The following is a 21,136-nucleotide window of genomic DNA, read 5'->3' as shown; positions in this document are numbered from 1 at the left end:
TCTGCAAACAACTGGATACATTAAGAAGATTGATTGATTGATTGATTGATTGATTGATTGATTGATTGATTGATTCTTTCGGTTATGCAGACACATTTTTTGTTATAATATGATAATAAGAAAGCTCAAGTGCTGTTAAGACAGAAATGTTTCAATGTTGTAAGCAATGTCCTTGTTCTTATTTTAAATAATATAAAAATACTGAAAACCCTTGCACTTATATTACTTTTCCACAAAAATTTTTTCGTGGCAAAATAATACACGTGACTTTAGGACCCTATTTTACCTAAACTGTTTTAGAATAAATAATTTCTATTTAGAAGTTAAAAAATATAGGTACCAACATATACAACTGTAAATTTACAGCAACAATCCTATAACAGATTTTTTAATTTCCGTTTCAACTTCAAACTAACTTATCTCAAAACTTACTAAATGTCACTTGTATCACTTTGCTTCTGAGTGCCTCATATACCCAGATTGCTCGGCCTTATAGGCTTTGACGGAAACAACTTTTGTCAGGTTTACTATGCTGCCATCTAGTTGTTACATAAGGAGTCACGTCATAACACCCATTTCAATTGCATTAGCGACTGTACTGCCATCTCGTGTTCGTTTATGGCGGACGGGTGGCGATCCTGGCGGTTGTTCTTTTCAAAGTGCAACCGATTTTAACATGGGAATGAGCAATCTATATGTGATTTGGGATTCTACCCGCTAAACAATGAAAAACGCTAGATATAGTGGCCAAACCGCTGAATTGGCAACAATGTTAAGGTTTGGTGTGTACCTTTTGTGTTTACCCACGGCGTACTCTATTACAGGCGAGAAGCAACGAGTTAGATACTATAGAGAGGCTAAAGACCAGAGTCCGTGGATATACAGAGTAGCGCAATCACCGAGTCGGCCGCCATTGTTATTCCTTTTCAACACGCTAGGGATAGGAATATTTGAAGTAAAACTCAGATATTTTTAATTTGAAGGGCAAAAACGTCTAAAGGATCTTCTCTCATTATAGAACATTATTATCAGTCAACATACTAATGTATAAAAACTTCATTTAATAATTATTGCAGCATAAATACGCATTTAAGTGTTCAATATACTCCTTCATAAACATCACAGTTATAGGTATTACAGCAGCATGAACTTAATAAATTACAAGTAACAAATGAAAACAACAATTTTGCAAATAAAATAACAATAAATCTAAACATTTCCAACTGCATTCCTCGTGCAAACTCTCCGGCTTCCGCATATAAGGGCAACTATACTGAAATTTCTCGAAGTTTATTAGTTTTAAGAGTTCACAACAGTGCAACCAATAACTACCATACTTACGAAGCTAGATTCACCAAATTTTGATCACTGGTATATCTGCTTATTAGTGACAGACAAGTGTACAAAATTGCATCCGCCTATGATACGTGGTTCGCAGTTTATTAATTATTTTATTACAATATTGAACCGCTTTATGTAAAAAGTCGCACTACAATTGACATTATTCTTAAGTGATTTTCACTTACATGGCTCCTTACATACATGGAATCAAAGCTTACTATAAGGTTTTGCTGTAAAATTAATTAGTAAATTGCTAGAATTTTTTAGTAAATAAAAAAAATTAAGTCAAAAATTCCTAGTAATTTACCCATTCGCTGTACAGAAAATTCCAATAGTAATGTTTGTTCCAATGTATATAAAGAATCTTATAAGTGAATATCAATGAAAAATAATGTAAATTGTGACGCAAGGGACTTTTTGCATTAAGCAATACACTATATAATTAAGTTATTAATAAAGTGCAAACCACTTATCATAGAGAGAGACGAAAGTTTGTACATGTGTTATTATCAACCAGATATACTAGTGATAAACATTTTGTGAGTTTAGCTTTAAAAGTATGGAAGTTAGTAATTTCATTATAATGTCCCCAAGGATACACTGATGTGAGATTTTGTCATTTTTGGTAAAAAAAAATCGCTTCTTTGTTTTTATCTTTAAAAATTCATTTATGATCTAAAGATGCCCTCTGCCAATTTTCATAACCATACGACCTGTCTATCAGCTGTTTAGGGTCACATTTCAAACGGCTGCGGGCTCTGACTGTTAATTTAAATTCTCCGTCCACGACCTCCACTCTGAATTCTGCGACCATTTTGGAAATTACGCTATATTTCATACATTATTTATTATATTAGATTTCTGATTGAGCCAGTGTAGCTTCTTGACTTCTCGAAATATTTCTTCATAGAATCCAACAGGTGTTAGACCTACTTCAAAGGCTGCTTTCCTTTAAAAGATATTCAGTTACAAAGGAGAGCACAACTCTTATCGAAAGGAAAATTCCACTTGTTGCTAGTAGCCATAACAACTTGTTTTCCATGCTTGGTTTTTGTTTGTGATACAAGAAATATTTGCAAGTTTCTAACAGTTTTATTGTTAGTGTTATAATAGTGTCTATAGTCCATAGTGATTTGTAAATAATATTTATCTATTATAGTGTTTTCATAAAATTACATAATTTTTTAGTCATCTTTATTTACTAGTGTAGGTTAGGTGTGCACAGCGAGGTAGTGTATATAAGGATAAGTTCTGTATATAATATGATAGTTCTATATGTTTCAAAATGCCTAGAAAATAAAAAAGGCAGAGACCTGGTTAATTATTATTATCCCAAACTTTTGAAGTCAATTTTCTCCACTTTAATTTTCTGTAAATTTTGCATTGCTAAAAATGCTACTCTTTCTACAGATTCTGTACTACATGCATGATTTTTTGTAGAGGTTTTTGAATATGTTCTTAACAAAGCTTACTATCAGTATTATACCTAACACACTTTTTTTTTGTTGTTCTTGTTGTTTAGTCAATTGTCCGAAGACAGATTTGAACCTCATAAGTACCACCAATAAGGTATCACTCATGAGAAAACTAGGCCAGGAGACAATGGGGTAGGGTGGCAAGTTTCTTTCCTCCTCCAATGCATACTTCGCCGATTAGCTACATATTCCACTAATCACACTTCAGATACTTACAAACAATTGTCTTCCTCTGGCACATATCGTCAAATGAAATGTACTGCCTGATTATACAGGGACATCATTTTATTTTTACTTCAATTTTTATTGTACCTGAGTTTTTTAATGTACTTCACTCCCACCCCTTCAACCGTCTTCCACACAGATCCAAGACCGCATATACAGTCATAGTAGCCACAGTACGTTCCAAAAATATGTACGTTCCAAAAATATATTCGCATTTTCCAGTGACGAAAGAGCTTTCAATATTGAATCATTTTCGCATAGGTACTGTCGTCCATTTGCCTACGTCGTGTCCCGGTTTCCCCAACCAGCTTTTATTCGCCAGCTAGTGACTGGGCTGTCTTAGCTCTTTTCTGAGAACATTAATTTCTGTTAGGAATTGGACGTCTACGTAATATTATACAACTGTTTAAAATAACTTAAATAAAAGGGCATCGTTAAGTAATTAACTGTCACGTGAGTTCCCTCCTTTCTACGACCCTACCACATAACCACTTGGACGGACAGTAGATAGTATGTCTGAGTAATTTTATCTTTTCGGATCGGTCAGAAGTGAAGATTGAATTTACAGTACGCAAGGTACTCTTTTATAGAGTAGGTACAGAATTATTTCAACATGAGTTACTAGTACGAAGAACTGGTAATTGGAATTAAGTACAATATGGTATAGTGCGATAATATGCACATTAGAACTGAAGCCTGTATCGAAATGTGTTTAATATCCATGTTATGATTATTTTTCAATTTAACTTCATTCTCTACATTGTACGCTAATGTGCTGTAGACAGTATAATGTACACTGCATAATGAATACGTCCACATGGACAGCTCAGTTCGTGAGTAAAAACATGCATTGTTAATACTGTACTGTATTTTGATTAAACAAAAACCTAATGAAAATGATTAAAGTCAAAAGCGCAATATTTCCTAGTTTACGCAAATGGATGAACTACTTATCTTCCCTCATATACCTAGTAAAGTGATTTGTTTGTATATTACGTCAGTATCATCGAACTCCAGTCGTGGAAGGGGATAGCAAATAGCGTTGATCCAGAGGTATAGTCAAGTTAATATTAAAAATGTTAGAAAAAATAAAATGATGTCCCTGTATATTCTATGCATATCAGCCAGAAGAGGTATTTTTTAATATCAAGTTTTTTTACGCTCGAGTTGAATTTTTCTGTTTTTACACTTTTAGTGCATTAAATATGTTTAATTATTTTTTAGTAAAATAAAGAGGAAAATTGTATAGTAAGTTTCGTTTCTGAAGGTCTGGCACGTATGTAGACAAAAATTCTGGCCAAAATAGTAGCAATTTTTTAAAACCTAAATTTGAACAATTTAAAATTTCAAATTAAAAGTACAAAATTTCATAAATCTACTTAGAATAGTTTAGAAAATTGAAATTTCACATCAGTCTAACCTTAATAGGGTTTCTAGTTTCTACGGTCTTTGTATTTTCTAATCGAGCCAAACAATACAATCTTGTCTCAAGAATAAATTCAGAACTTCACAAATATATTATGCCATTCTTACAAATAGCAAATAGGATTAAATTCAGAAATGCTAGATTTGAAAGGGAGAAGATGGTAAAAATTTGACACTCATAATAATTGGTACGTGACTTTCATTTGTTTTATGTAGAAATATCATTGCTGAATCAACTTAAATTCTAGATTAACTTTATAAAAATATTTTGGGGCCCAAATTTTGAAAAAATAAATATCAAAATACAGTCATTCATTAATCTCACAATGTATGCTCGTTTAGGTAGCGGATCGTTCCTTTTTATATTTATAGTCACTTCTTTCTTTTTTCCTTATTTCTTTCACCTTGTCACAGAGAAAACAAATATGCGCTTTTTTCAGTTCTCTGTGAACAGTTCTGAACACAGTAGCATTGCATTTTTTCGCACTTAAATTACATTCTTTCCCTATGCAACTGTATACTGCATAGCGCGCGCTGGACTAACAATGGCGGATTTGTCGGCATTTGCCGGCTCAAACGATTGCGGTACTCTGGATATCCACGGACTCCGTGGATATACAGAGTAGCGCAATCACCGAGTCGGCCGCCATTGTTAGTCCTCACGCTAGGGATAGGAATATTTGAAGTAAAACTCAGATATTTTTAATTTGAAGGGCAAAAACGTCTAAAGGATCTTCTCACATTATAGAACATTATTATCAGTCAACATACTAATGTATAAAAACTTCATTTAATAATTATTACACCATAAATACGCATTTAAGTGTTCAATATACTCCTTCATAGACATCACAGTTATAGGTATTACAGCAACAAGAACTTAATAAATTACAAGTAACAAATGAAAACAACAATTTTGCAAATAAAATAACAATAGATCTAAACATTTCCAACTGCATTCCTCGTGCAAACTCTCCGGCTTCCGCATATAAGGGCACACTATACTGAAATTTCTCGAAGTTTATTAGTTTTAAGAGTTCACAACAGTGAAACCAATAACTACCATACTTACGAAGCTAGATTCACCAAATTTTGATCACTGGTATATCTGCTTATTAGTGATAAGTGTACAAAATTGCATCCGCCTCTGATACGTGGTTCGCAATTTATTAATTATGTTATTAAAATATTGAACCGCTTTATATAAAAAGCCGCTTGCACTAAAATTGACATTATTCTTAAGTGATTTTCACTTATATGGCTCCTTACATACATGGAATTAAAGCTTACTATAAGGTTTTGCTGTAAAATTAATAAGTAAATTGCTAGAAATTTTTATTAAATAAAAAAATTAAGTCATAAAAATTCCTAGTAATTTACCCATTCGCTGTACAGAAAATTCCAATAGTAATGTTTGTTCCAATGTATATAAAGAATCTTTTAAGTGAATATCAATGAAAAATAATGTAAATTGTGACGCAAGGGTCTTTTTGTGTAAAAAAAACAATACAATATTATTCTATTAAGTTATTAATAAAATGCAAACCACTTATTATAGAGAGACAAAATTTTCTACATGTGTTATTATTAACCAGATATACTAGTGATAAACATTTTGTGAATTTAGCTTTAAAAATATGGAAATTAGTAATTTCAGTATAATGTCCCCAAGGATACACTGACGTGAGGTTTTGTCATTTTGGTCAAAAAAATGGTTTCTTTGTTTTTACCTTTAAAAATTCATTTTTGGTCTAAAGATGCCCTCGGCCAATTTTCATGATCATACGACCAGTCTATCAGCTATTTAGGGTCACATTTTTAAAAGGCTGCGGGCTCTGACTGTTAATTTAAATGCTCCGTCCACGCTCTCCATTATGAATTCTGCTACCATTTTACGCTCTATTTTATACATTATTTATAATATTAGATTTCCGATTGAGCAAGTGTAACTTCTCGAAATATTTCTTCATGGAATCCAACAGGTGTTAGGCCTACTTCAGAGGCTGCTTTCCTTTAAAAAAAAATTTTTATGGGTTATTTTACGACGCTGTATCAACATCTAGGTTATTTAGCGTCTGAATGATATGAAGGTGATAATGCCGGTGAAATGAGTCCGTGGTCCAGCACCGAAAGTCACCCAGCATTTGCTTGTATTGGGTTGAGGGAAAACCCCGGAAGAAACCTCAACCAGGTAACTTGCCCCGACCGGGATTCGAACCCGGGCCACCTGGTTTCGCCGCCAGACGCGCTGGCCGTTACTCCACAGGTGTGGACTCCTTTAAAAAACATTCAGTTACAAAGGAGAGCACAACTCTTGTCTAAAGGAAAATTCCGCTTGTTGCTAGGTGCCATAACGTGTTTTCTATGCTTGGTTTTTGTTTGTGATACAAGAAATATATGCAAGTTTCTAACAGTTTTATTATTAGTGTTATAATAGTATCTACAGTATATAGTAATTTGTAAGTAATATTTATCTATTATAGTGTTTTCATAAGTTTACATAGTTTTTTTAGTTGCCGTTATTTATTAGTGTAGGTTAGGTGTGCACTGCGTGGTAGTGTATATAAGGGTAAGTTCTGTACATAATATGCTAGGTCTATAAGTTTCAAAATGCCTAGAAAATAAAAAAGACAGAGACCTGGTTCATTATTATCATCCAAAACTTTGAAGTGAATTTTCTCCACTTTAATTTACTGTAAATTTTGCATTGCTAAAATTCTACTCTTTCTACAGATTTTGTACTACGTGCATGATTTTTTGTAGAGTTTTTTTCTTAATTTATTTATTTTATGTCGTTTTAGCTTAGGAAGTCATTTCGCGAAAATACATAAACAATTCTTACAGTTTACATAGAGTTTACTGTATTAGAATAATGATTAGAGGTTTTTGAATATGTTCTTAACAAAACTTACTATCAGGATTATACCTAACACTCATATTTTTTGTTGTTGTTGTTTAGTCAAATGTTCGAAGACATGTTTGAATCTCATAAGTACCACCAACACTCATGGGACAACTAGGCCAGGAGATAATGGGGTAGGGTGGACAGTTCCTTTCTCCCTCCAATGCATACTTCGCCGCTTAGCTACATATTCCACTAATCAGACTTCAGATGCATACAAACAATTGTTCTTCTTCGGACACATATCGTCAAGTGAGATGTACTGCCTGATAATATATATGCATATCAGCCAGAATGTTAATAAAAAGGTATTTTTAATACTATTTTTTTACGCTCGAGTTGAATTTTTTTCTGTTTTTACACTTTTAGTGCATTAAATATTTTTAATTATTTTTTTTTAGTAAAATAAAAGGAAAATTGTATACTAAGTTTTGTTTCTGAAGGTCTGACAAGTATGTAGACAAAAATTCTGGCCATAATAGTAGCAATTTTTGAAAACCTAAATTTACGCAATTTAAAATTACAAATTAAAAATATAAAATTTCAGAGATCTACCTAGAATAGTTTAGAAAATTGAAATTTCACATCAGTCTAACCTTAATAGGGTTTCTAGTTTCTACAGTCTCTGCGTTTTCCAATCGAGCCAAACAATACAATCTTGTCTCAAGAATGAATTCAGAACTTCACAAATATATTATGTCATTCTTGCAAATAGCAAATAGGATTAAATTCAGAAATGCTTGATTTGAAAGGGAGAACATGGTAAAAATTTGATACTGATCATAATTGGTACGTGATTTTCATTTGTTTTATGTAGAAATATCATTGCTGAAACAATTTAAATTCTAGATTAGTTTTATAAAAATATTTTGGTGACCAATTTTTGAAAAAATATATATCAAAATATAGTCATTCATTAATCTCACAATGCATGTTCGCTTAGGTAGAGGATCGTTCCTTTTTATATTTATAACCACTTCTTTCCTTTTTCCTTATTTCTTTCACCTTGTCACAGTGAAAACAAATGTGCGCTTTTTTCAGTTTTCTGTGAACAGTTCTGAACACAGCAGCATTGCATTTTTTCGCACTTCAATTACATTATTTCCCTATACAACTGTATACTGCATAGCGCGCGCTGGACTAACAATGGCGGATTTGTCGGCATTTGCCGGCTCAAACGATTCCGGTACTCTGGATATCCACGGACTCTGGTACAAATTTGAAACCTCTCGCGCAGGTGCGCGCGACGCCATGTTTGGGGAGAACGAATGATTGTTTCTATAACGCATTCGAAGTTTAGAAAATACCATTGAGTATATAGCCGTTTTCTTAGTGGATTTCCTCCTTCACTGTAATATAACTAAACTTATTTACGTATTTTCTAACGTATAATATAAAATAACAGAAGTAAATCTAAATATTGTAACTAAGCATTGTTTTAAATATAAACGCCTTATATTGCTCATAAATATACTTATTAGTTCATTTCTATATCCTATGACCGAATAAATGGAATATTTTTACTTATGTTATTTTATATGCGTTGGAAAATGCGTAAATAATTTATTTAAATTATATTACAAAGAGGGGGGAATGTCCGCTAAAAATGTCTATATACCCAATGGTATTTTCCAAACACCTAACGCATTGCAATAATAATCCTCAGTGTTTTGAGAATCAGAAGCGATATGACTCTTCTACTGCAGACTGATTGCAATTCCCTCATTCTTACATCATTCTCAATGACACAATATTGTCAAAATGTGATTGTATTCATTGCTGGCTTAGTTGTTAAATCATTAAGAAAAATATGGTGTAATAAATCTAAAGACTCAATTTGTGGTACGTAGCCTACCAGCAGGAAACAAGATCTCTTTTGTTTTTTTAACGAAACAATAATGGGAGTCTTGTCATTCCATCATCTGAGATTATAGAAATATACCGCTTAAGTGAAAGAGCGATTATACAGATGTTGACAGTTCAATGGCATATTACCACCCACTCTTACATCGTGTGAAAACAATGTGCTCTAGCAGTAGAACGCTTGTTCAATCTTTCTACACTTATAGGAACATATTTTAGAAAATGGATCCCAGATTCCTCGCGAGAATAATATTTTTTGAACTTGTTAAACTGACCACAAAAGTACATAAAGATCTACCGACGTAGCTCAGTGGGCTGAGGACTGTCGGTCCGGAGTCGCGCTCGGTCGCGGATTAGATTTCCGCTGATTTCCTAGTTGGGTTTTTTCTTATATCCCCAACCGTAAGGTGAATGTCAGGTAATCTATGGCGGATCCTTGGCCTCGTCTCACCAGATATCATCTCGCTATCATCAATACCATATCTAGTAGTTGATACAGCGTCATTAAATAACCAAATAAAAGAAAGTACTACATAAAGAGCAGATGTCAGCACACAGCTTAATGTTACCAGTACAACACGACTTTACATAAAAATGTTGTAAGACAATATTTAACGAGTGTCAATAATAATAATAATAATAATAATAATAATAATAATAATAATAATAATAATAATGAATTAATAGGCAAGATGTTCTGTACACTAGGCCTGAGTTCTATTACATGACTAATTGACTAATTCATGCATGTGACGTTTATTTCATACTACAGCTGTGATAATAAGCTATTGTACGTAGGCCTACATATATTTCTAACTAAAACATTAGGTACGTGTTTGTATTTTACAGGTGTAGGCCTATATTATGTGATATGGAATCGAATAAATAATAATTGTTCATTTCTCGTCCACGTCAAAGCAAACGTTTTTACAATACAGGCCTAATGTAACGTCTTACACAGGCAGTGTTTTGTTAATAATAGTTAATACTAATAATTTTCTTTTCATCTGAACTATTACTACAATATGCATTTGTATTTCTGTTCGCTCTATATGTTGTCAAATGACTATACAACATCTTTAGTTACGTTATCAAATTGTTACAGTTTTCTTTCGTTTCATGTTAAACTAACGGTAACTAAGTTTGATTATATGTTTAACGTGGTCGCTTTAAATATTATTAAGATTGTTTGTTCATTTATCCATTCAGATTGATTTATAAGAGACACCAAACAAATATTTTAAACATTCAGCATTGTATAGTGCAGCCGTTTGCTAGCCGGTGCTTCTCCCAAAGCATGGCGGCGGACGCAAGCTTCAATTTGTCCCTACTCTAAACTTCTGCGCAGCCTCTGCTGTAGGGGCTCGGTCACGTCCGCGCCGCATGGCGCCGACCTCTCTTCTGCCGGACGCGCACGAATTTCACCGAAACGCCGAGGATATTCGGACTGCTCGTCCCGGGCAGTCCCTTGGTAGGCCGCTAATCGGTCCAGATGCACCACCATCATCTTCCCTCGGGGTTGTCGCTGGATGCGGTACACCACGTCGTTGATCCAGGTCACCACGCGGTATGATCCATCCCAGGCACGCTGCAGCTTTGGTGATTTTCCTTTGGTTCTGGTAGGTCGATACAGCCACACCAGATCGCCCTCCTGGAATCCTGCAGAGTTGGCTAATCTGTCGTAGCGCACTTTCATCCTGTCGCTGGCCATCTTGAGGTGCTCTCTGGCCAGTTGGTGGACTCCATTCAACTTCTCGGTCAGTTCTGCCTCATAGTCAGTCGCTGGCTGGTCGGCGCTGGGTGGCGTGCCAAACAGCAGATCACAGGGCAGGCGCAGCTCTCTCCCGAAGACCATGTTTGCCGGTGTCATCCCTGTTGTATCGTGGACCGACGCTCTGTAGGCCAAGAGGAACAGTGAACTCTGTCATCCCAGTCTCGCTGATGGTTGGACACCACCTTCCGCAGGTGCTCCTCCACGGTTTTGATGTATCGTTCCACCATGGACGGCATGGTGGGTGGAGGGGAGTGGTCCTGGTTTTATGCATCCCCAGACGCTCGAACAATTCTCCCATCAGGTTGGATTCGAAGTTGCGCCCCTGATCACTATGCAATTCCCGGGGCACCCCGAATCGACAGATGAAGTTGTCAAGTAGTGCGTCTGCCACCGTCGAAGCCTCTTGGTTGTGTATCGCGTACACATCTGGCCATTTTGTGAAGTAATCCATGGCTACTAGCAGGTAGCGGTTCCCTCGATCCGTGGCCGGGAATGGTCCAGCAACGTCGATGTCGATTCTTTCAAAAGGAGCTCCCACGTTGTACTGCTGCATGGCTCCCCTGCTGCGTGTCCTTGGTCCGCGACTGGTTGCACATGTGTCGCACCTCCGGCACCATTGTTCCGTGTCTGTTGTCAGATGCAGCCAGTAGAACCTCTGCCTTAACTTGCCCAGCGTCTTGTTGGCTCCCAGGTGGCCTCCAGTCACGCTAGCGTGAGTCTTCTCCAGAACTTCCTTCAGCTTGCTCCCGGGCACGATAAGTTCTATGCGGGTCCTTCCATCGGCCGAAATTAAAAAAGCTCAACTACGTTTCGCTTTTTCAATCTTTTCCTCGAACATGAAAACATCAACATACCGCTCTTGTAACGCATATTACTATTGTGCTCTTTCTTCCACGGCCTCGTGAAAGTCGATGTTGAATACAACAGACATTAAAAAAAAAACAACTGACTGTAGAAGATTGCATTTAATATTACACATGAATGTTTGATCTATATAATTTTATTTTTTATGTTTTAATTAATTTAATGTCCATTTGTTCGATTTTAATGTAGTCTATGTTCTTCTCCTGGTTATGAAGGTTAAATGTGAAAACTTTGACACATATCGGTCAAAGCGTGTAGATTTGTATAGATACATACATACATACATACATACATAACCACATTGACTTTTATAATAAGATATAACACTATAACAACAGTTTCTTTTATCTCCACAACACGCCAATAAAATGATGGGAATAATAATAATAATAATAATAATAATAATAATAATAATAATAATAATAATAATAATAATACCAAAAACATATTGAAATTATTAAACCCGATCATGATTATAATTATAACTTCAATTTGATTGCATCCTTAAGAAATAGCTCAACCTGTTCTTGAAAGCAGTTCCTTGTCTGACAGCCCCTAATCTTCTGAGGTAAAAATTTCATTGAAGAGGGACTGAGACAGTAAAAGAAGATGCATAGTGGGATATATTATGACAAGGAATTGCCTGGATTTGGCTCTCCTGTGCCTGGTTTTTAGATTGTGATTAGAGGATAAGTAATTAAATCAGGAATGTAGATAATTTAAAATAGATGTGCAGAGAACTCGAAACAGAAGAGACGGGGAATGAAGTGATCTACGCTTATTGAGTCGCAGCCAAGATAAATATTTTAATGAGAGTTTAATATGGTCGAATCTGCGAGTATTTCTGATGAATTTAACACATATTGTGCATACACTGGAGCTTGGTGAAAAGTTCAGTTTTTAGGTCTGTAAGTAGGCTACAGGTATTACGTCACAAGTCAAATATTGATAATACGAAGGTTTGCACTAAAGTCTGTTTCAATTTTGGCGGAAGGAAGTTTCTGAACGGGTTAAGAGAATGCATAGTGTAGCATACGCTCTTGGATATCGGTATTTTCTTTATTTGGTAATCCCAATTTATATTTTCATCGAAATAAATGCCAAGGTTTCTGACGATGCGGTGGTACAGAATAATGGTATTATTTACTGTAATGACTGGGATGTCTGTTGTTAGTGTTCAGTAGTGTCTTATATCCAATTATTATAGCTTGTGACTTACTAGCATTTAACCTAAGACCGAACTTATTCGCCCATAGAGAAACTTAGTTCAGATGATGATTAAGTCTTCCAGTAGTTGCATCAATTTCGTCTGATCAAGAGTGGATATGTAAGTCATCTGCGTAAATGTGGTATTTGCAATAGTGTAAGTTTGTAGTTACGTCATTAACGGAGTGGTCCAAGCACAGTACCTTATAGCACTCCTGCTTTCATGTATCGCCAAGTGAAAAACTTTTAAATAATAACCTATAAAATAGCAATTGACAGCATTGTTAAACAAACTTAAAAATAAGTCGTAAGATACAGATTCACAAATAGGTATGGGCAAGGGACCTATCAGGATTCTTATGCTCTCTTTAATTATACATAGTAGAGTAGGGACAAAGAGAAAGTATAGCAGAGTTGCAAAAAATAGAGACTGTGATGGCAATACAAGTTTTCAGCATTTATGAAAACAAGAAAGTGATTTCTGGCATGCCAAATGTATTTCTTTATACGTGCAACGATTTTTCTTAATCTATTACAATAATTTTGTTCATATTCAGTGTATATGGGTCAATTCAACCACGGATGACGCACATGAATTATAGGTAATCACCAAAGGACGGATAAGCGTGACTGTTCTTACAAGTTTACTAACCATTTACTATAGTCTTTTTATGTTGAAGCACAGACGGTGACTCCAGAAGTACACAACGGGCGCGTACCTGCAATGTCCGTACAGATGTGTCAAAAGAATGCGTACACTGTGCTGTACATAATGGCTGTGAATTTGTACTCCTTTATAAAGCACTACTTGTATTTACGTGTAACGTGAATACTACGTAGTCTGTGCATTGCAGGGGACAATAATGTACATGCGGAGATTGTCGAAAGTGAACGTTCTGCGTCTCTCACTTAAACAAAAATTATATCGTGAGAAACTCCTTTCGACATCGCAAGACGTAATAGGTGCATACAAATAATATACTATATCAGGAATATCAATATCAATATCTGATATATTTCTTTCACTGTTTGATATCGAGGGCTCTATTTGTTTTTTGCAGTAACATATCTCGCTCGCCCTACATGATTGAAAAAAAACATTATTTTTTGCTAACACATTCTGAAGTTTCTCGTTCACTTTTTTCGTAACTTCCGGCTTTGGTTTCCTTAAGTTTTACAGATATTTCTTCTATATGTTTATAGCCTTTGGCATGTGTAAATCAGATGTTTCTAACAACGTTATGGCTTTCGGTAAGTGATGAAAGTTATTCTGTATGAAATCTAAACTGTTCGCAAGGTCATCTGAAATTAGGGATTTTGCTATTTCAATTACATGTGCCTTTGTAGAATCTGAACTATTGATCACTTTCACAATTTGAACATAATATGTGGCATAATAGAAGGCAGCCTCCAGCCAACTACCCCATCTTGTTTTTTTTTTGTAGGTTATTTTACGACGCTTTATCAACATCTCAGGTTATTTAGCGTCTGAATGAGACGTAGGTGATAACGCCGGTGAAATGAGTCCGGGGTCCAGCACCGAAAGTTACCCAGCATTTGCTCATATTGGGTTGAGGGAAAATCCCGGAAAAAACCTCAACCAGGTAACTTGCCCCGACCGGGAATCGAACCCGGGCCACCTGGTTTCGCGGCCAGACGCGCTGACCGTTACTCCACAGATGTGGACATCCCATCTTGTTATTATGGGGTTTGGTGGAAGGGGAACCCTGGGAGCGATTTTCTTGAATTTTTGTATTCGGAAAGGTTCTTTCAGAAAAATGTTCTTATCGTTGCCTATAAAGCTATCGACGTCATTATAAGAAGAGCGAATTACTTCCGCTAAGCAAGTAAGGTGAACCAACTTAGGATATATTTTTTTATGTCATTGGCCCCTTTATCATATAGGGCGCAGCATCTGTGACTAAAAGAAGTACATTATTATGCCTGATACCACTAGGACACAAAATACTCACGGCATTAGACAATACAGTTGTCATTGTTGTGTGGTTCACATTTTCTATCGTCTCACACGTTAGTACATATTTCTTTCCAGTAGAGTTAGGTATAAATATTCCTACAATTACATTTGCATCCGATGTTGACGGATTCTCTTGTATGTATTCCCTGTGATGTCTGCTGTTGCAATGCCTTTCTAAGTGCCATTTTTTCGTAGCTCTTAACGTCACTTTACATGTATTACACGTAATTATTTCTCCTTCACTGCTGAAGATATTACCTCCGAACTGGTGTACAAGCGTTCACTTTTTCACTTTGTACACGTTTTTCTTTAGGCATCTGACAGTTTATAAATAACAACACAAATAGCACAATCTTGTTCCTAATTGCTCTGTTTAACTGTAGGTCCACTACTATGCGTAGTTCATCGGTTACCTCGTATTCCCACATAATAACTTCGCATTTGCTTTCACTAGTAGTAGCATACGCCACCCGTTTGCGAAGCGGAACGTGATGTTCCTACTACATACTGTATAATTCTTTACCCACTGGCTGTACCTAAGGAACACGTGCCGAGACATTCTGCTCTCTGCATCAGTAACATGAAGCCACGGAACCTGGTCACTCTGATCCGCCCTCTGGTAATCACCTTTACTGAGAAATTTAATGAAAAGAATAACATAAAGTGGCGATAAACTCAAAATCGGACCTAGATATTTTTTAAACATAAAAAAGTGAAAAATAAAATGTTATGTGCAATATGTCTTCAAGAACATTTGTAGCGGATAAATTATTTACATAGTTACATATGTCTATATAAAAATTAGCCTATTCAATAAAAGATATCAATACGAATTGCATAGCAAAATTTATGTAACTCTAACCATTATGGAAAAAAACTTTTCCTGTAATCATTTTATTTTTATATACAGACGAAGTCAAAAATGTACTCTCTATCTGTGTTTGCTTCCTGTCACAAATAAATTGAAAGCCAAGTAGGATTGTGTGAATCGTTAATTCACAGCCATCAAGTTAACAAGCCATGCTACTGTTAGAATTGGCAACGATGGAATAGGGCTCAGACTCCGAGCTGAAGTTTAAAGTCAAGTGCGGAAGAATGATCGAAGATCGTAGTGAAACTTTAATTTAAATTAACATTTAGTTTTTTAAGGGTGGATATTGTTTTTAACAGCTGCGTGTTTTTTTTACTGTATTACGGGAAAAATATAACGGTAAGAATTACTCGTACTATAATCGTGTTAATATTTACTTAACTTGCCCAACCTAAGAATTTGACATTTAATTTTAGACGTACATATTTGTAGTAGGTATCGTTAAAGTTCAATTATTTAGATTTTAGGGGTGGTATTCATAGACATTTCGCAGCACGCGCTACGAGCGTACTAAGCTAGTCCCGGCTATCCACTGGTTACTAGTACAGAATTCAAATCATATCCTATCGCTAACACTGGTTTATGAATACGAAAAACGCTGATAATCCACCGAAAGCCCGCGCTAAAAATGTCTATGAATACGGCCCTAGATGTCTAGACGATGCTGTATTCCCGAATGTATGCAGGTCTATATCTACGATAGTACATTAAAATCATGCACGCATGGAACAACATTTTAATTCCCCTAAGATTAAAATAGAAGAGAAGCATGGATTCGTTCAGTACTTTTATATTTTGTTTCTGGTCTCTTAACTTGTTACCGACATCAGATACTTCATTTCATATTAAGCTACAATTATTTTATTTTTATCATTTTTAGGGTCCAACTTTCACATCCACACAACTGTGTTAGGGCTACTATCACCCTATAACACTTCAATCTAGTTTCCCTATTTCAATTTTTAAAATAGCGCTTAATTGTGCCGCACGAATAATAAAATTCTTGTAACTTTTAGTCACATCATAATTTAGTAAGAGATATTGTAACCGAGATACTGAAATTTATTAAGCTGCTCAAATATTTTATTGCTAACAATATTATCTCTCCTACCAACACTACAACACTATCGCCGCTATCAACAGTGCAACACTACAATCACTTTCAACATTACAACATTACTGATGCTGTCAGTATTTTCGCTGTTAACACTTTTAATTAATTTCGAATTCTGCAGCAAGAATGGCGTCACTTTTTTTTAAATATTGCTTTATTATATTTTGTATCATTGATTTATTTTGTGTTTTAAATCTATTTCTTTATTCCTTTTATTTTTTATTTTAATGTTATACTTTCAAACGTAAATCTCTCAGGTTAAATTCGCACTTGTATAGACCTATTTAATTTAATTTTTTAAAGGATGCGTACCTATTTCACGTAACTTCCGTATTCGGTCTCATATTCGGGTAAATGTGACATTGTAATAATTTATTGTCAGCAAAAAGATTTTTCTTGTATAAGATGAAACAATCCATATTTAATGTGTTCTATGTTTTCTCGCTTCACAAAAGTATCTACCAACATTCAAGTTATAAGGGTGGTGGTAGAAGTAATGTTGACAGTGGCGGCAGTGTTGACGGTAATCGTAGTATTGTGGTGTTAATAGTGGTAGTGTAGACGGCAGTGACAGTATTGTGGTGTTGATAGAGGTTGTAGCATTGACAGCGGTACTGTCAACACTACCACTACTATGAATACTACAACATTGCCACCACTACCATCATTGTCAACACTACCAGTATTGTGTGCATAGTTGTAACGGCGAAAGTGTGGTAGTGCTAGTAGCAGAGGTAATATTGTAGCGTTGGTATTAAGCAGGGTTGATAGTGGTCTAAAAGTGTTGATTGTATCGGACGCAGTACTTATTCATACAAACAACGTTCTAGGTTATTAAATGATAGAGACTATAATATGATGATAACGAACAAATGCTGAAATGAGGCAGGGCAAGCCGAAATATCCAGAACAAAGATGTCCAAAGTCACAATGTTCGTCACGAATCTTAAAAAAGTTTTACAAGTAATAATGAGACTATGATTAAACATCAGAACACTAAAAACATTAACGAATCACAACAAGAAACAAAGAACACATCCGGAAATCATACTACTAGTACTCCTTCATGCTTACAGCCCATGAAGAGCCTCGGTATAAATCCACAACAAAAACTAATAATGGGAAGGAATAACAAAATCTTGTGTGGTTGGGCGCATCGTTAGCCAGACGGCTACAGTATCGACTTTCCGCTGGTAATCCGCGTTCGAAACCTGGCGAGTTCCACTGGGATTTGTGATGGCCAAAAACGATGTTTGGTAATAGGTATTCTTGGGGCATTCCCGTTTTCCCTATCTGCATTCCGCCATTGCTCCATTAATCTCATACAGGGCCATGTAGTTCGCTTCATATGGTGTTTGGGAGCAACGTCTAATGGCGGCTAAAAGAACCACAGCTTTGGCGTGTCGATGGGGACTCTTGGGCTGAATGATGTAAGTCAAGTGGCCGTCACTAGATAAAAAAGTCTTGTATTGGTTTCTGGATACATTATGTAATAGAAATATAAATTCTCACTGTATTTGCTATGTAACAGTGTCATTTACTGAAATTTACTCGGTAAAGGATTATGATGAAATGTTTACTAGTAGGTATTAGATTACTATTACCTTATTTTTGTATGTAATAACAGTGCATTGTATGAGTTGAAAGTGATATTTTATCATAGTTATAGTGATGATTTTATTTTGTTCATTTTTATGTGAAGTGTTTTAATATTTATTAATACTGGAATTCTAAACTTTGAACTAGTTCATTGGTATGAATACGAATTTGCGTTGTATTACTGAATGTCTGGGCTAATATGGAGGAAACAGCGGGCTCTTCAAACGTGCCTAATTTCTTGGACTGTAACCGTGTGCTGAAAATTTTGTGGAAGCAGCCATTTGGTGGACTTAAATATGACAATTTAAGTGTGATATAATAAAGCAGGGATGGTCTACGCCACATCTTCCAAATCTGAGCATGAAAACTAAGAATTACATTCGCCATTTCTAAGAATCTTGGTACAAATGTTATTTTATGGCTCCGTCATTGAGATTTTTGACAAAAAGGATCGCAGAATTGGCCAGAATTTCAAATAAAATGTGTATGTGTCCTAACATTTAGTATATTTGCATTCATCCAAAAAATTCATAATGATGATGATGATGATAATAATAATAATAATAATAATAATAATAATAATAATAATAATAATTTTATTTATCTACAGATTTCTAATGTTTACACATCTTTCTGTGCCTAAAGTCTTATTCTTGTTCTCTACTCTTCTCTGTCCATCCAATCCATGTCGTTGTCTGCACTCTCTCGTAATAATAATAATAATAATAATAATAATAATAATAATAATAATAATAATAATAATAATATAAATACAGTAGCGCTCAAAAGTATTTTGTAGTTAAGGTTTTATGCTGTCAGTACTGTTTGCATGCAGTTACAACAACGCAAAGCACACAGCTGTGTCATTCTATGAGTAGCATCACGTTGCTGTGGTTACGTATCTAGAAAACAGGCAAGTTCACAGAACAACAATATAAAATAACGAGCACAGCGAGTTTTTCAATTTCCGAGATTTTGTAATGCAATTGACAAACGTGTAGGCCTATTGTACAACATTTTTTGCACGATCATATTTTTAAAATTGCAACTAAAATATATTTTGCACTGAAAATTTAGAACAATATTATTCCAAAGCCATTGGAAAAGTATACATTGTTACTGTAATGGTAACTAAGTAACAATAAGAAGTGCACTGTAATAGGTATATTTCAGTATAGTTTTATGTTATGAAGAATAGTTTCCCTAGCAACAAGTTTCTGTGTGAAAATTCTAACTTTCAAGTCCTAACAACAATAGCTGTAAAGTAACAAAAAAACACGATCGTGCAAAAATTAATATTCCCTAATACTTATCTCACATTCTTTGATTACTCTGTAAATTATGCATTAATCTTAATATTCGCCTTTTTCAATGCCTCTTTCTTTTCTTCTTTAATTATCATCAGTTCATTCCTACTTCTTCTATCGCACTGTTTTCTCTATAGCTATCCTTTCTTTCTCTAGTATCTATAATAATTTACTACTTCTACGTTATACAAATTTCACATTTACTTGTCGATCATTCTTACAGTTCCACTTTATCGTTCTTTCTAAGTCTATTGTTACACTTATCACTATTTATTGTTTGCACAGATTCATTTATTTATAGTATATACTATTACCATATACACAGTACGTCCTGATTCTTAAATTATTTCACTGGCTGCACATTAACAACTCGCCACTGATTACACTCCTTAACCTGAGCCGCTCTGGATTGAAATGAAGACATCATTTCCAAACCATTACTGTCCGTTCAAGTGGTTATGTCGCATGCAGTTTTCCCTCACACGTTTCTTCTGGCCCCTGCGTAAAGGCTAGTGGTTGGGCTGTTTGGCCCTTTCCTGAAAATATTTTCTGTACGGAATTGGAAGTATACGTTAAGCCTTGGTTTTTCTGAATCGACGCATGCGACATGCGATATGCGAGACCTCGCAAATCGTACGTCGCATGCGTCGGTTCAGAAAAACAACGTATTCCGAATCTCAGCGCTGAGCAATCAGATGGCATCACAGTGTTCCGAATTTTAGCAATGGCATCATTGATGCTCCAGTGCTGTAGCAGAACTTCCATCAGCGTGCAGAGGTATTAGTATTAGTATTAGTATTTATTTATTTAATCTGGTAGAGATAAGGCCGTCAGGCCTGTCAGTGTTCATCAATCTCCATCAGTGAATCTGATTGGTTCTTGTAAAGGACGGGAATTGGCAGACGAATGACATTGTGCACTGCTATGTCATGGTGGTGTGTTCTGCTGTGTTGTTTTTAATGAGCACATGAGCACAACGTAAAAATTATATGTCAGTGTGATTGCGTACGGCCACAGGCACGTCATTCAACGTCGGTGGACTATAGTCGCTTTCCTCATGCTTTCCACCTCTCTCTCGCGAGTTCTGTATCCCTGTGTTAATGGCTTATGAACGAAAATGTCAACGGATCAGTTACTAGGCCTAATACTGGTTAAAGAAATAAATTACTTGTGCTCTCTGTTCTTTGAGCAA

General features: G+C 35.4%; 1 protein-coding gene across 5 annotated transcripts in view; it reads left to right on the top strand.

The window, feature by feature from the left end:
* The window catches only part of LOC138705106 (blood vessel epicardial substance-like), a 902,265-nt gene that overhangs the window by 772,141 nt on the left and 108,988 nt on the right, over positions 1–21,136 (top strand). The gene's annotated exons all lie outside the window — the stretch shown is intronic.

Source organism: Periplaneta americana, chromosome 8, assembly GCF_040183065.1.
Source record: "Periplaneta americana isolate PAMFEO1 chromosome 8, P.americana_PAMFEO1_priV1, whole genome shotgun sequence".
In the NCBI taxonomy this organism is placed as follows: domain Eukaryota; kingdom Metazoa; phylum Arthropoda; class Insecta; order Blattodea; family Blattidae; genus Periplaneta; species Periplaneta americana.
The sequence above is the reverse complement of the archived record's forward strand: the minus strand, read 5'-3'. Positions and strand labels throughout refer to the sequence as shown.